Below are 12,295 nucleotides of genomic sequence, written 5' to 3'. Positions count from 1 at the left end.
CGAGACAGTAGACAGACCTCCGGTGGTGTAAGAAGACACTTAGTTAAGTATTTGGTGGGTCGCTCCCACAAATTTGTTTTGTTTCTGTTTTGGGTTTCCATTTGGCTACTGCAGTGGCCGAAGCCAAGGGGTAAGTACGTTTGTACAGTGTTATTGACATTAATCCCTTGATGATTGAGAAGAGACCAGTGAAATAATGATGCCTGGTTTCAGTAAGTTTAAACGTTGGTGTTGTTGTTCTTGTGATAGGGATTCCCAGCTGAACGACTCTTGTCCGATCCCTCCGGTTGGAACTCCCACCTATGAGTTTTATTCGAAACATGGTATCGGGCCCATTACTTTTAATAAGACATGGATCCAATATACTAAAAAGGATGGTGTTCTGCAGTGGCCACAGAATGGTAGCTTTGATACCGATATATTGAATAATTTAGAAACAAGTCTATTTAAAAGAAAAGCCCGGCCGGCAATGTTTGACTCTTTTCGCCTCTGGCAAAAAGGAGCCAAACAGAGAGAAAAAATGCAAGCAAAAAGAGATAGGAAAGTGCAAGGTATGACGATTACGCAGGCTGCCCAATAGTTTGTAAATAATGAGTCCGATTGTGCGATGGAAATAATGGAAAGACAACATTGTACGGCGATAGATAGGTGTTATTCATCGTTGCCTATTTCCCCTCCAGAGAAGAGTAGGGATCCTGAGGAAGATCCTTTAATGGCCCGCTTATTGAGTTTGCCTCCACCCTATGCACAAGGTGCTACTGCACCCCCGTTAGCACCTCCCGCTCAGCCAGTGGCCATTCAGTTGCCGATTGCCCAGCCATCTGCACAACCGATCATTGCTGCTTTGCCTGTTCCTATTCCCCAACATTTGCCCCTTCCTGTAATTCAGCCCCCACCTCCCTCGTTGTCAACTTCTTTGCCTCTGCAATCTACTACGCGACCGCCGGTATCGCCTTCCGCTTCCCTTATGTCACCTGTTCTTTTTAGTGATACCCCGACTACGCATAAGCGACTGGTAGACGCTATCTCAGGTTTCTTTTCTCCTTTACTTGGAAATATGTCTCTGGCTCTTTCTCGACGGCACTCCCGTCAGCAAATTCCGCTTTCAGACGAGAAAATTGTGTTGGGTTCTCTCGCTCGCAGATGGATTAAGGAAGGTGCAGTATATAGTGCACGAGATATTATGAGTTCTTTCCGCCAATGGACCGAGCCTACCCAGAGATATGTTTTCGATGTTATGTGTGACACTCTGGTTAAGGGATGGGAGGATATGGAGTTGGATACAGTTCCCCTGGATTTGTTGAGAGTTCAGGGTTATTTTGACAAAGGTCTTATAGTAGGTCCAAATGTCGAGGAGGCTATAAATGCGCTTGCTGCTTTTAGAACGATGTTCTCTTCCTTGACTCTTCCAGAATGTGATCCTATTGTTGGTCAGGTAAAGCACTATCCGATGCGTGAAGGTACTTCAGTATGGAGAGACGCAGTAGCTGGCGCCCATCCCATACCAGCCCACTTTCAGTGTGTATGGGTTCATGTCCCATGAAAAAGGTCTGACGTTTTGGCTCTTAAACAGACTCTGCTGGATCCTCGCAAAAACCCTACAGGTTGTTATAAAGAAATGTCCCAGACGGTTGAGGCTTGTAATATGAACCTAGCTGATATCGATATGTTATTTGGCAACGTAGTGTGACAATCCTTATGGGCTCGGATTCGTAGAGAGGACCATGCAGCAGAATTAGGTGGTGATTGGGCTGCTATACGCGCCGCAGAAGCAACGCAAGTGGGCGGAGTGAAGCCCGATGTTTTTATTACGGAACTCCCTGGTAGAATCATTACTCTAATGAAGACAATGATGCCCGCAGTACGAGTAAATTTGGATAAGCTGGCTGCGTGTAAGCAAAAGGTAGACAAGAGTGTTTCAGATTTCTTTACTCGTTTCGAGGAAACATTTATTGATCACAGCGGACAGGACATGACTACTGAGGGTGGCCAACGTTTGTTGTGGACAAGTTTGTATATAACTTACTTCCCGAGTTATCCAACAAATTGAAAAGCTCCGAGAGTTCATGGGCTGTTTCCTCTCCTGCCCAAATATTAGCCACTGCACAATCTTATGAGAATAGGGATAAGGAGGAGAAAGATAAACAAGAGAAGAAGAATAGAGATTTGAAAACTAAGGTCCTTTTACAACAGGCTTATCCTCCACGTTTTGCTCAGCGTCAGTTCCCCCAGCCTCTGCAATTTCAGAAGATATTTCAAAAACCTGAGCCTTTTGTTCCGTGACCTCTGTTGGGTCCTAACCAGTGTGCTTATTGTAAAGAGAATGACCATTTGAAGAATAGTTCTGTTACACCGTAGTAATGGGATGTCTGTTCCATGTGGTTGCGGTGGTTTTCTGTCACCATCCAGGAGTAGAGGAAGAGGTGTGTTCCCCCAAGAACAGCGTTCTTTCCCGCCTCAGAATGCTACAAATTATTTCGATCAACAGAAAGCTCAGTCTGCACAATACTACACTGATGATTGTTATGTGGACAATGGGAACGAAGATTTCCACACTGAATAGGACAGCCATAGACAAAGTGAGGGAGTTGTATCGATTCCAGTAGACCAGAAGGGGCCTTATGTTATTGTCAATACTATGGGTGTCTCAGAACCATTTCTTTTGGATACTGGTGCGACGAGAAGTGCTATCATTCATTCTGAACTCCCTGGGGCACCTTTGTCAGGCTCAATAAATACATCTGTAGGATTTTCTGGCGCCCCTGTCTGTAATCCGGTCTCTTGCCCACTGCCTATTACAATTGGTCCTTATAACTTAAAGGCTCCACTTATTTTGACAGCTAGTTGTGGTGAGAACTTATTGGGTTTGGATTTATTGAAAAGGTTGTATGCAACATTACATTGTTCTCCTTCTGGTGTGCATCTCACACTAGGGTGGAAATTGACTTCTTTAATGTACTTGTCCCAAGATCAATTTCCACCTGAGTTGCTTTCTCTCCCTGAAAAGCTCTGGGCTACAGGCCCAAATCATGTGGGCCGTCTTGAGATTCCACCTTATGTTGTCATACTCAAGCCCAATGTCAAATTGCCACGTATTCCCCAATACAAAATATCTAGTGATGGTGAGAAAGCGCTTTTGGCTATTATTCATGATTTGGTTCAGAAGGGTGTGGTTGAGGAAATGAGAGGAAATGTATGCAATAGTCCTGTTGCAGATTCTTAAAAGAACAGATCCTTCCCAGCCCCCTGTTCATAGATTTGTGATTGACCTACGCGAAGTCAACAAAATTGTTGTCCCACAGTTTCCTGTCGTCCCCGATATCACAGCCCTGCTGACAATGATACCTGCTTCGGCAGCTTGGTTCTCTGTGATTGAGTTGAAGAATGCTTTCTTCAGCATTCCCATCGCTAAGGAGAGATGGGATATTTTTGGCTTCTCTGTAGGAGGTCGAAGTTTCCGATTTAAAAGAGCACCACAAGGTTATTGTGAGAGTCCCTCCATTTACAGTCAGGCTCTTAAATCCCAGCTTGATACTTTTCCTTTACCTTCAGGTGCTACCCTTATTCAATATGTGGACGATTTATTGGTGGCTGCTGATTCAGAGGATGTTTGTAAGGACGTGACTTTTACACTGCTACACCATTTGTCTGATCTCAATCATAAGGTGTCACCCTCCAAGTTGCAGTTTGCCCGCCAAGAGGTTACCTACCTAGGTCATCTCTTGTCGAAGGAGGGAAGGCGTTTGACCCCAGAACGTATTCAAGCTATTGCACAAGTGCCTGTGCCATCTACACAAAGAGAAGTGCGTGCCTTTTTGGGCATTACCTCTTATTGCAGACAGTGGATCCCCAATTTTTCCTTATTAGCTACACCTTTGCTAGCACTTACATTGAAGGATACCCCTCATCCACTTCCTTGGACTGAGGAGTGCCAGAAGACTTTCGCTGACTTAAGTACTGCTTTATGTTCTGCTACTGAGTTGGGTACCCCAGATTATAGTAAGTGTTTTAGGCTCTATGTCCATGAGAGAGAGGGTTGTGCATTGTCAGTTTTCACCCAACAGTTTGGAGATAAACAGAGGCCATGTGCCTATTTTTCAGCCACCTTAGACCCAGTAGCTAAAGCATTGCCTAGCTGCCTCAGAGCTACAGCAGCAGCAGCAATCTCTATTCGCCAATCAGCTGGAATAGTATTGGATAACACACTTACTGTTATGGTACCACATGCAGTGGACACTTTGTTAAACAGAACTAAAACACAACACCTCACAAGTGCTCGTTTATCTGGATATGAGCTAATGCTCTTGGCAAGTCATGTACATATTAAACGATGTAACACTTTAAATCCAGCCACATTGATATCCCTCCCAGATGAGAAACATGCTCAGGAGCAGCATGATTGTTTTCTCCGCACAGAAGAGGAAACAAAAGGCAGGGTTGATCTGAAGGATACTCCCCTTAAGGATCCGGAAGGGATCCTATGGGTAGATGGTTCCTGTTTCAAACTCCCTAATGGGGAAACAGCTTCAGCCTATGCTGTTACTACCCTGCATACGATTGTTGAAACAGCACGAAATAGACATAATTTAGCCCAGGCAGCTGAGTTAATTGCCTTGACCAGAGCATGTGTGTTGTCAAGAGGGAAAAGAGTGAATGTCTATACAGATAGCCAATACGCCTTTGGCGTGGCTCATAGTTTCGGCCGCGTGTGAGGGAGAGAGGATTTCTTACATCTCATGGAACGAAAATACAGCATGGTCAATTGGTGACTGATCTTCTTGAGTCACTAGCTTTGCCTACACAGATAGCAATCATAAAGTGTAGCGCACACAAGAAGTCACATCCTAAATGGAACACCTCTCGGTCCCAAACCGATGTCACTGCCATGTACTGCTTTCAGCAGTCAATATTTTTTAGACCTTTGATCCAATTGAGTACAAAGAAGTGGTGAACAAAAGGATTTAAATCAGAATAACATTCAAGAAATGTCAAAATGTTAAAAGGTCTATAAAATATTGACTGCTGAAAGCAGTACATGGCAGTGACATCGGTTTGGGACCGAGAGGTGTTCCATTTAGGATGCGACTTAGTTTAATACGTGACGATTGGGCTGAGCACGTTTCCGTTGAGCACGCCAAAAGTTAAATAGTAATGAAAATATTTGGAGTTGAATTTAGGGAGAACACGGACAAGCAGGAGTGCAACCCCTCCACCCAACATGCGCACACAAGAAGGCCACGGATGATGTTGGTTGTGGGAATGTTTTTGCGGATGAGGTAGCAAAAAACAACAGCTAGAGATGCCACAAGTCGCATGTATGTTGCGGGCCCTACAAATTGGGTCAGAGAAGCTGGAATGTGTGAGGACACGGTAGAGAGTGTGAGATCGATTCAAGGAGAGGCTACAGAGAAAGAATTGAGTAAATGGAAAGAAGGCATGGGAATGTTAGATGCAATGGGATGTTGGACGGAGTTATCAGAACACCAGCGTTGGCTGTTGCCAGACGCCTATGTGTTGCCTGTAGTTACTATGGCACATGGTCCAGCCCACATCAGTGCAAAGGGTATATGCAAGGTTTTGGCTCCGGTATGGCAGAATGAAGGTATTCCGAGGTGTGTGGAAAATGTGGTGAAACACTGCATTATTTGTCTAATGCATAACCCAGGGAAGGGAACCCCAACTCCAGCAGGTAATTTTGCTCCCCCGACATATCCTTTTGAAGTCTTGCAAATTAACTATATTTACATGGATTGGTGCAACAACCTCAAGTATGTCTTGGTGGTTGTATGTGCTTTCTCCAGATGGATAGAGGCCTATCCTTTGAAGGATAACACTGCTTTATCAACTGCTAAAATTCTGCTTAAAGAGTTATTCCCTGGATTCGGCCTGCCGCGAATTGTCTGGAGTGATAATGGGAGTGAATTTGAGGGCCAAATTATGCAAAAAGTGTGTGCTGGTCTTGGTATTAGACAGAAATTCCATGCGGCGAACCATCCCCAATCAGCGGGTTTGGTGGAGTGCTATAATGGCACTATTAAGCTCAAATTAGCAAAGTTTCAGGCCAGCACAGGTCTCGCCTGGCCTGACGCTTTACCTTTAGCTCTCCTGTCTACCAGGACCACTGTCCACTATCGAGTAGGACTTAACCCCTACGAGGTGGTTTTCGGACGCCCAGCAAATATCTGGGGAGTCCCTTGTCCAAAGAAGTATTCAGACATACCATACCCAATGTTGATTGATTACTTGGATGATTTGACTACTAAATTGAGTGTTCTTCATCAACAGGTTCAAAGTGCTTTGCCAGTAGCCTCCACAGACCCAGGTCACTCGATCAAACCTGGGGATTGGGTTTGTGTGAAGAACTTTCAGAGAACCAAAAACCTGGAGCCCGTTGGACAGCCCCTCGCCTAGTACTCCTCATCACACGCACGGTGGTGAAAGTACAGGGGAAGAAAAACTGGGTTAATGACGTGCACTGCAAAAAGGTACCCTTGCCCTTGCCCTTCGACCAGTGGGTCTGCAGGGGCATAGGTGAGTCCGAAAGAGAGCAGATTCCCCTTTTTGTACCTTTTTTTAGGGCCCGGTTGGATGGAACTCAGTCCGAGAAAGAAGATGATGATATTCTTCAGGGAGCTATAGCACCACATCTTCGAATAGACACCACAAATCCGGAAAACACTGTTTCAAGACCAGACTATATCGAATAAGAGACGCTACAACCTCAGGCCTAGAACTGCAAAGGACACTTGAAATTCTTTTTTATTTATTCCTTTTTGTTGAACTTTTTACAAGATTATTCATATACCATCTGTCCCCGTTGCAGGGTCATGGTAGGAGCCTTGGACTGTACCCTGTTTTGGTGGCTAGGACCCGCAGGATTTGCAGTGTTATAAAAGCAAATAAATTCAGCCAAGAGATTGAGGAAGATTGCCGTGAGCAACAACCTTTTTTTTAGAAAGGATGGATGGTACATCAAGTAGGGAAAATAGGAAGACAAAGATGAAGCAGAAATACTGTAAATTATTGCGTAGTCGATTTGGCGTTACTTTGTGTATTTCGATGTTTTTATGTATTTTATTAACATTTGCAGGTTGGATTGTTCATCTTCTACAGCCAAAACCCCTTTCTGATTCCACTTCTTTGCTTTCTCACCCCTTTGTTTCTCAACATCAGACACATGCCCTTCCCCCGCATGAGCAGATAAGAAGGATTGAATACCTGAATAACTCGTTCATTCAACTATTACACCAACACCCATTAGCTGTCAATATAACAGATTGTTGGGTATGTGGACTCATGCCTCATAGCACGCACAAAGGCATGCCCTACCTAGTCCTCCCCTTCTCCTATGAAGGATCGGCCTGGGCATACTTGGCTATGTTCTCGGCCTTATACCATAATCGACTAAGATACCCTATTGGTTCGTTCTGGAGCAGAATGGATTTTAGCCATAGTAGCCTGCTAAAGGGAATAGTATCAATGGCTAAAATTGGAGACAAGAAAATGATACCCATTGATGAGAAACGAGCATTTGAAGGTTGGAATGTGACTCACTATATCACTAGCCTTAATGATAAAACAAAGCAGGGAACGTCTCCCCCAGTATGGACAGTACCCCATCACGGTAATGTTTGCCTTCAGATTAACAGCGAGAAGACTGATATACAACAGAATTGTTCATATACATGTTTTCACATCGCAGAATTCCCCCCATTGATTCCATCTCAGGGTACATACTTTGTCTGTGAAGACAGAGCCTATACATGGCTCCTGTCTGACTTCTCAGGAACATGCTATATAGCCTTCTTGCTTCCCCCTACATACACTGCCCCTTCAGATCATCACAGAAACAGATATGGTAGAGGGATAATTGATGCCAAAGATACAGTGGGACAATAAGGAGGTGATTTCCTTAAAGGATTTCTCCCTTTCTGGGGTCCAATGATCAACAGTAGGCATATTAGGCAGCTGACCCGTGTGGTCGAGACCACCATTGATGTTACTATAGGTGCTTTAAGTAACATTACAGCAGAACTTCAGGCTGATCGTCTCATGACATTGCAGAACAGGATTGTACTAGATGTTATCCTAGCAGACCAAGGAGGGGTCTGTAGATTGATTGGATCTAGCTGATGCATTTACGTTCCTGATGACGCTCCAACAATATACCAGGCCATCTCCAAACTACATACCATCTCCGAGTCGATTCATCAGGAGGAAGGAGACTTGTCTTTGGTAGGATGGTTCTGGGGATTATTTTCTGTTTGGGGATGGAAGATACAAATTTTCCTTGGAGCGATAGGAGCCATCCTATTCTCTTGTTGCCTGTGTGTACAGTGTGGGCCCTCCATTTGTGGTCTACTTGCCACAATGTGTGTCCCAACATCTGTGTCCAAGAAGACAGAGAACATTAAGATATGGTACAGCAACAGTTTGATGACCTTATGGCCATTGAGGTCGACTCCGACTCAGACTAACATGAGTTTGGTGATTTTGCCTGAGTAATAGCAAAAGGTGGGTCTGAGGTTCTGTATTTCGCGACTTTGTTCGTGTTCGTCTGCCATTTTGCGACTGGCCTCCATTTTGTGCTGCCTTCACTCAGGCAGCACCGCCAGCCAGGTATTTTCTCAGTCATTTCCCTGCATTCACATACTAAGTAACCTTTTCGCCTCTATTTATAGGTCTAGTGTCAGGGTCTGACGAAACACAACAATCCATGTCTTATTAACTAATCGCCGTCCAGACTATCTGTAGGTTCGCACCATTCTTTCCTGAGGCTATCTTATCTGCTGTCCTTCGCCATTTCCTTTATGGACTCTCTGATTCCACATCTGTCCTTCCTAAGCATACAAATGTGTTTCTTCACCTGAAAGTTGGATTGTGTGGGTTCCTTTGCGAATGGCTTAAGGGGTTGGGTAACAAATACAGCCGACAACCAAGTTTGTTTGAATGTACGTTATACTTTGCTTTCCAAACCCTTCGCATTTGTCTGATTTGTATGTCTTGGGATTGTTCATTGTGTATCTAAAATCTATATAAACCTGTGTGCCACGGAGTTCGTTGGCAGTCTCCTTTGAACATACTTCTGTACTTCAGGGACAACTGTGCTGGCTGCTGCTAATAAAATACGATCTTATACGCCAATGGAGTGTCTGGTGTCTCTGTTCGACCAGGCAGGAGAACTCGAAGATTAAGGCGTACCCTGTGCCGCCGGGCCTTTAATCCGCCCGGCTCTTCAATGTGATTGCATGAGTGTGAGGGATCCAGTGAGGAAGATATGTGGGCAGATGTGATTAATTCAGTGTGAAGGTTCCAGGGAGGAAGAGATGCGGGGCACTTGTGATTGTGTCAGTGCGAGGGATCCAGGGAGTGAAAGATGCGAGGCACATATCATAGCAAAAGGTGGGAGGGCAACTCCACTCTGCAAGCAGAGTTTTTCCCACTCCACACTCCACTAGGAACGTGGAGTCCAGCAAAACTCCACCAACCACCGTGGAGTGGAGTTCACCAACGCACTTACCCTAAATTCGGACAATACCATGGTTGAAAAAGGAGGAGGAGGCTGACGTGGGTGAAAGGTGCATCCAGTGTGGAGACAATCCTCCTGATCCATTTGTTTCCTTTGCCATGGTGGTGGGTGCATAGTAGTACCAGTGGGAAACTGCAGAGTTGAACAAGCCCCGCATTGCGTGCCTGTATTGACCACTCTGCCTGTACCCCTCTAGTCTATATGGCTTTGGCGCTCTCCTCGCTCCCCCCCAACTGACGGCTTGCAGTGGTACTGCTCCAATCACAGGACTGTAGGGGCCCTACTTTACAAGACTTTCCCTACCCTCAGAGCCTGCCCTAAGAGCAGCCCCAGGAGCAGGAGGACAGGACACCTGCGGCGGCCTCCAATTGCCCTCAGAAACCTTTGAGCCAACAATCTCCCCAGAGCCCCCAGCCATGGGTGACACCGGAAGTGAGCAGAACAGAAACAAGCTGGACTGCCATACCACCCCACCACCCCTACGCATTTTGGAGGTAAGAGGGAGCAGCACAAGTTGTGGGGCCCAGACGAGAATACTCAGCACTCTGCTTCTCTGCTACTGTTTGACTCACCAGTTGTACTTTGCCGGGATTAGCGTTTGATGGTCATCCCTTTGTAAATTTTTTAAGTATAAAATTAGGGGCGGTGGCAACCGGCGGCACTGTGGTGGCGGTCCTTCCGCCATCATACTGATTTTTCCCACCACCATATTATGATGGCGGTGGGAATATGAATGCATCCGCCGCGGACTTAAAGATCGTCTGCCACCCGAAATTGTTTGGCGGACGGTGGAGGATGCCTAAAATGGTGGCGGTTGTCTACCATATTAGGATGAAGCTAAAAAGCTGCCTTTCTATGGTGGTATCCCATGGAAAGGCATGTGGACTTTTGTTACGGGGGCCCGTTGCGGGCCCCATTGCGGGCCCCCCTTGTGTTGGGGGGTTGAGGTATTCACTTGGGGGGTACCATCACTGCACCAAGTGGCAAGCACCATGTGGTGCCAGCCATGTGGTACAGTGACATGCACTACTAGCGATTTTAACATTGTGGCGGGTGCTGCTTTGAGCAGCACCCGCCACAATGTTAAACTATAATGGGACCGCCATTGTGGCAGTCGCATTCTAATTTGCTGTGCGGGACCGCCGCCTGTCTGGTGGGCGGTCCCAAAGACCGCTATGTTGGCAGGCGGACAAAGTCCGACCGCCATCATAATGATCCCCTAAATTCTTGAACAGGAATCTGCTGGCGGACAGTTTGAGACTGGAGCTTTTGAGGTGTGCAACTCAGGAATTCCCAACTAGCCGATTACACGTGCTGTACTGTGGGAATTACTCTGGCCCAGCCCCACGATGCACCCGCACTAGAAAGTGTTTTGTCTGTGGATGCACATTCTTCCTGTTCACGCTGGCTCTGGAGTATAGCTGCCTCTCGTGGACCCATGTACTTGCTCAATTTTGGCAAGGAAGGTAAGAATACTTCTGGCACTGGGAGATACTCGTTAGTGCAGAGTGGACCGCCGCGGAACCCTACAGAGTTTTTATACAACTCTGCAGAATTCTGCATAGTGCAACTTCGCGAGCTCCGCTCAACCCTATAAAATAATCAGTGCAAGGGATCCAGGGAGTGAGAGATGCCGGGTACATGTCATAAAATCAGTGCGAGCAGTCCAGGAGGAAGAGATGCAGGGCATATGTGATTGCATCAGTGTGAGCGATACTTGGAGGGAGAGATATGGGGCACATGCTTATGAATCAGTGCAAGGGATCCAGGAAGTGAGAGATGTAGGAGACATGTGATCACATCAGTGTGAGAGATCCAGGGAGGAACAGATGCTGGGCACATGTGATTGCATGAGTGCTACGGTGCAGGGAGGAACAGATACAAGCAGGTGTACTGCATCTGTGTGAGGGATTCACGGAGTGAATGATGCTGGGCACATGTGATTGCATCAGTGCGACGGATCCATGGAGGAACATATGTGGGTCAGTTGGCGATCACATCAGCGCACAGGTTCCAGAGTTGAAGATATGTGGGACAGAAGTGATAACATTAAAGTAGGAGTTCCAGGGAGAAATACCAAAGGGCACATGATATTACAGAGCGAGGGGCTTGTGGATGAAGAAACACAAGGTGCATGCCCTATTAATACAGAGCCTGGAGTTCTGAGGACAGTGAGCTAAAGAGACTGGGTGTTCTTAGCAGGCTACACAGGGTGTCCAATCCACAGACCTATTTGAATGTGTAAAACCACCTTAAAAATAACATTTTCTTCAGAGTAAATATACCTGTTTGTGGGGATTGACAATATTTTGCTGACTCATTCCCACCTTTTAAAGGGTTGATATTTACATAAGTCATAAATCAATTTCCAGAATACAAGTGTGCAGGAAACAACTCCAATATTGGTGAAAATGAAGAGAGACTGGTTCTCAGCAGTAGTGCAACATTTGCTTTCTAGGAGTACTTCTGATCGGAGTATGCCTCATTGCATTGCTGCCCCTCTTGGGGGCAGATTTACAATCATGGGCGCATCCGTGCATAACAGCAGGGATGCGCCAGTTATTGTGCTCCACGGCAGAAACCTCTTGCGCCACTATGGATGTGCTTCCTTTACAATGCGGCACACCATGGGGCAAGAATAGGCAGATGTGTGACGCATCTACTGCCATAAAGGTGCTACATTGCCAGAGTGGCGTCGCAAGCGCGACGCAGCTCCAGCAAGACTTGGGGTGCACCTATGCCTAACATGCGCGTCAATCCTTCATT

Source organism: Lissotriton vulgaris, chromosome 10, assembly GCF_964263255.1.
Source record: "Lissotriton vulgaris chromosome 10, aLisVul1.2, whole genome shotgun sequence".
Lineage (NCBI taxonomy): Eukaryota > Metazoa > Chordata > Amphibia > Caudata > Salamandridae > Lissotriton > Lissotriton vulgaris.
The sequence above is the reverse complement of the archived record's forward strand: the minus strand, read 5'-3'. Positions refer to the sequence as shown.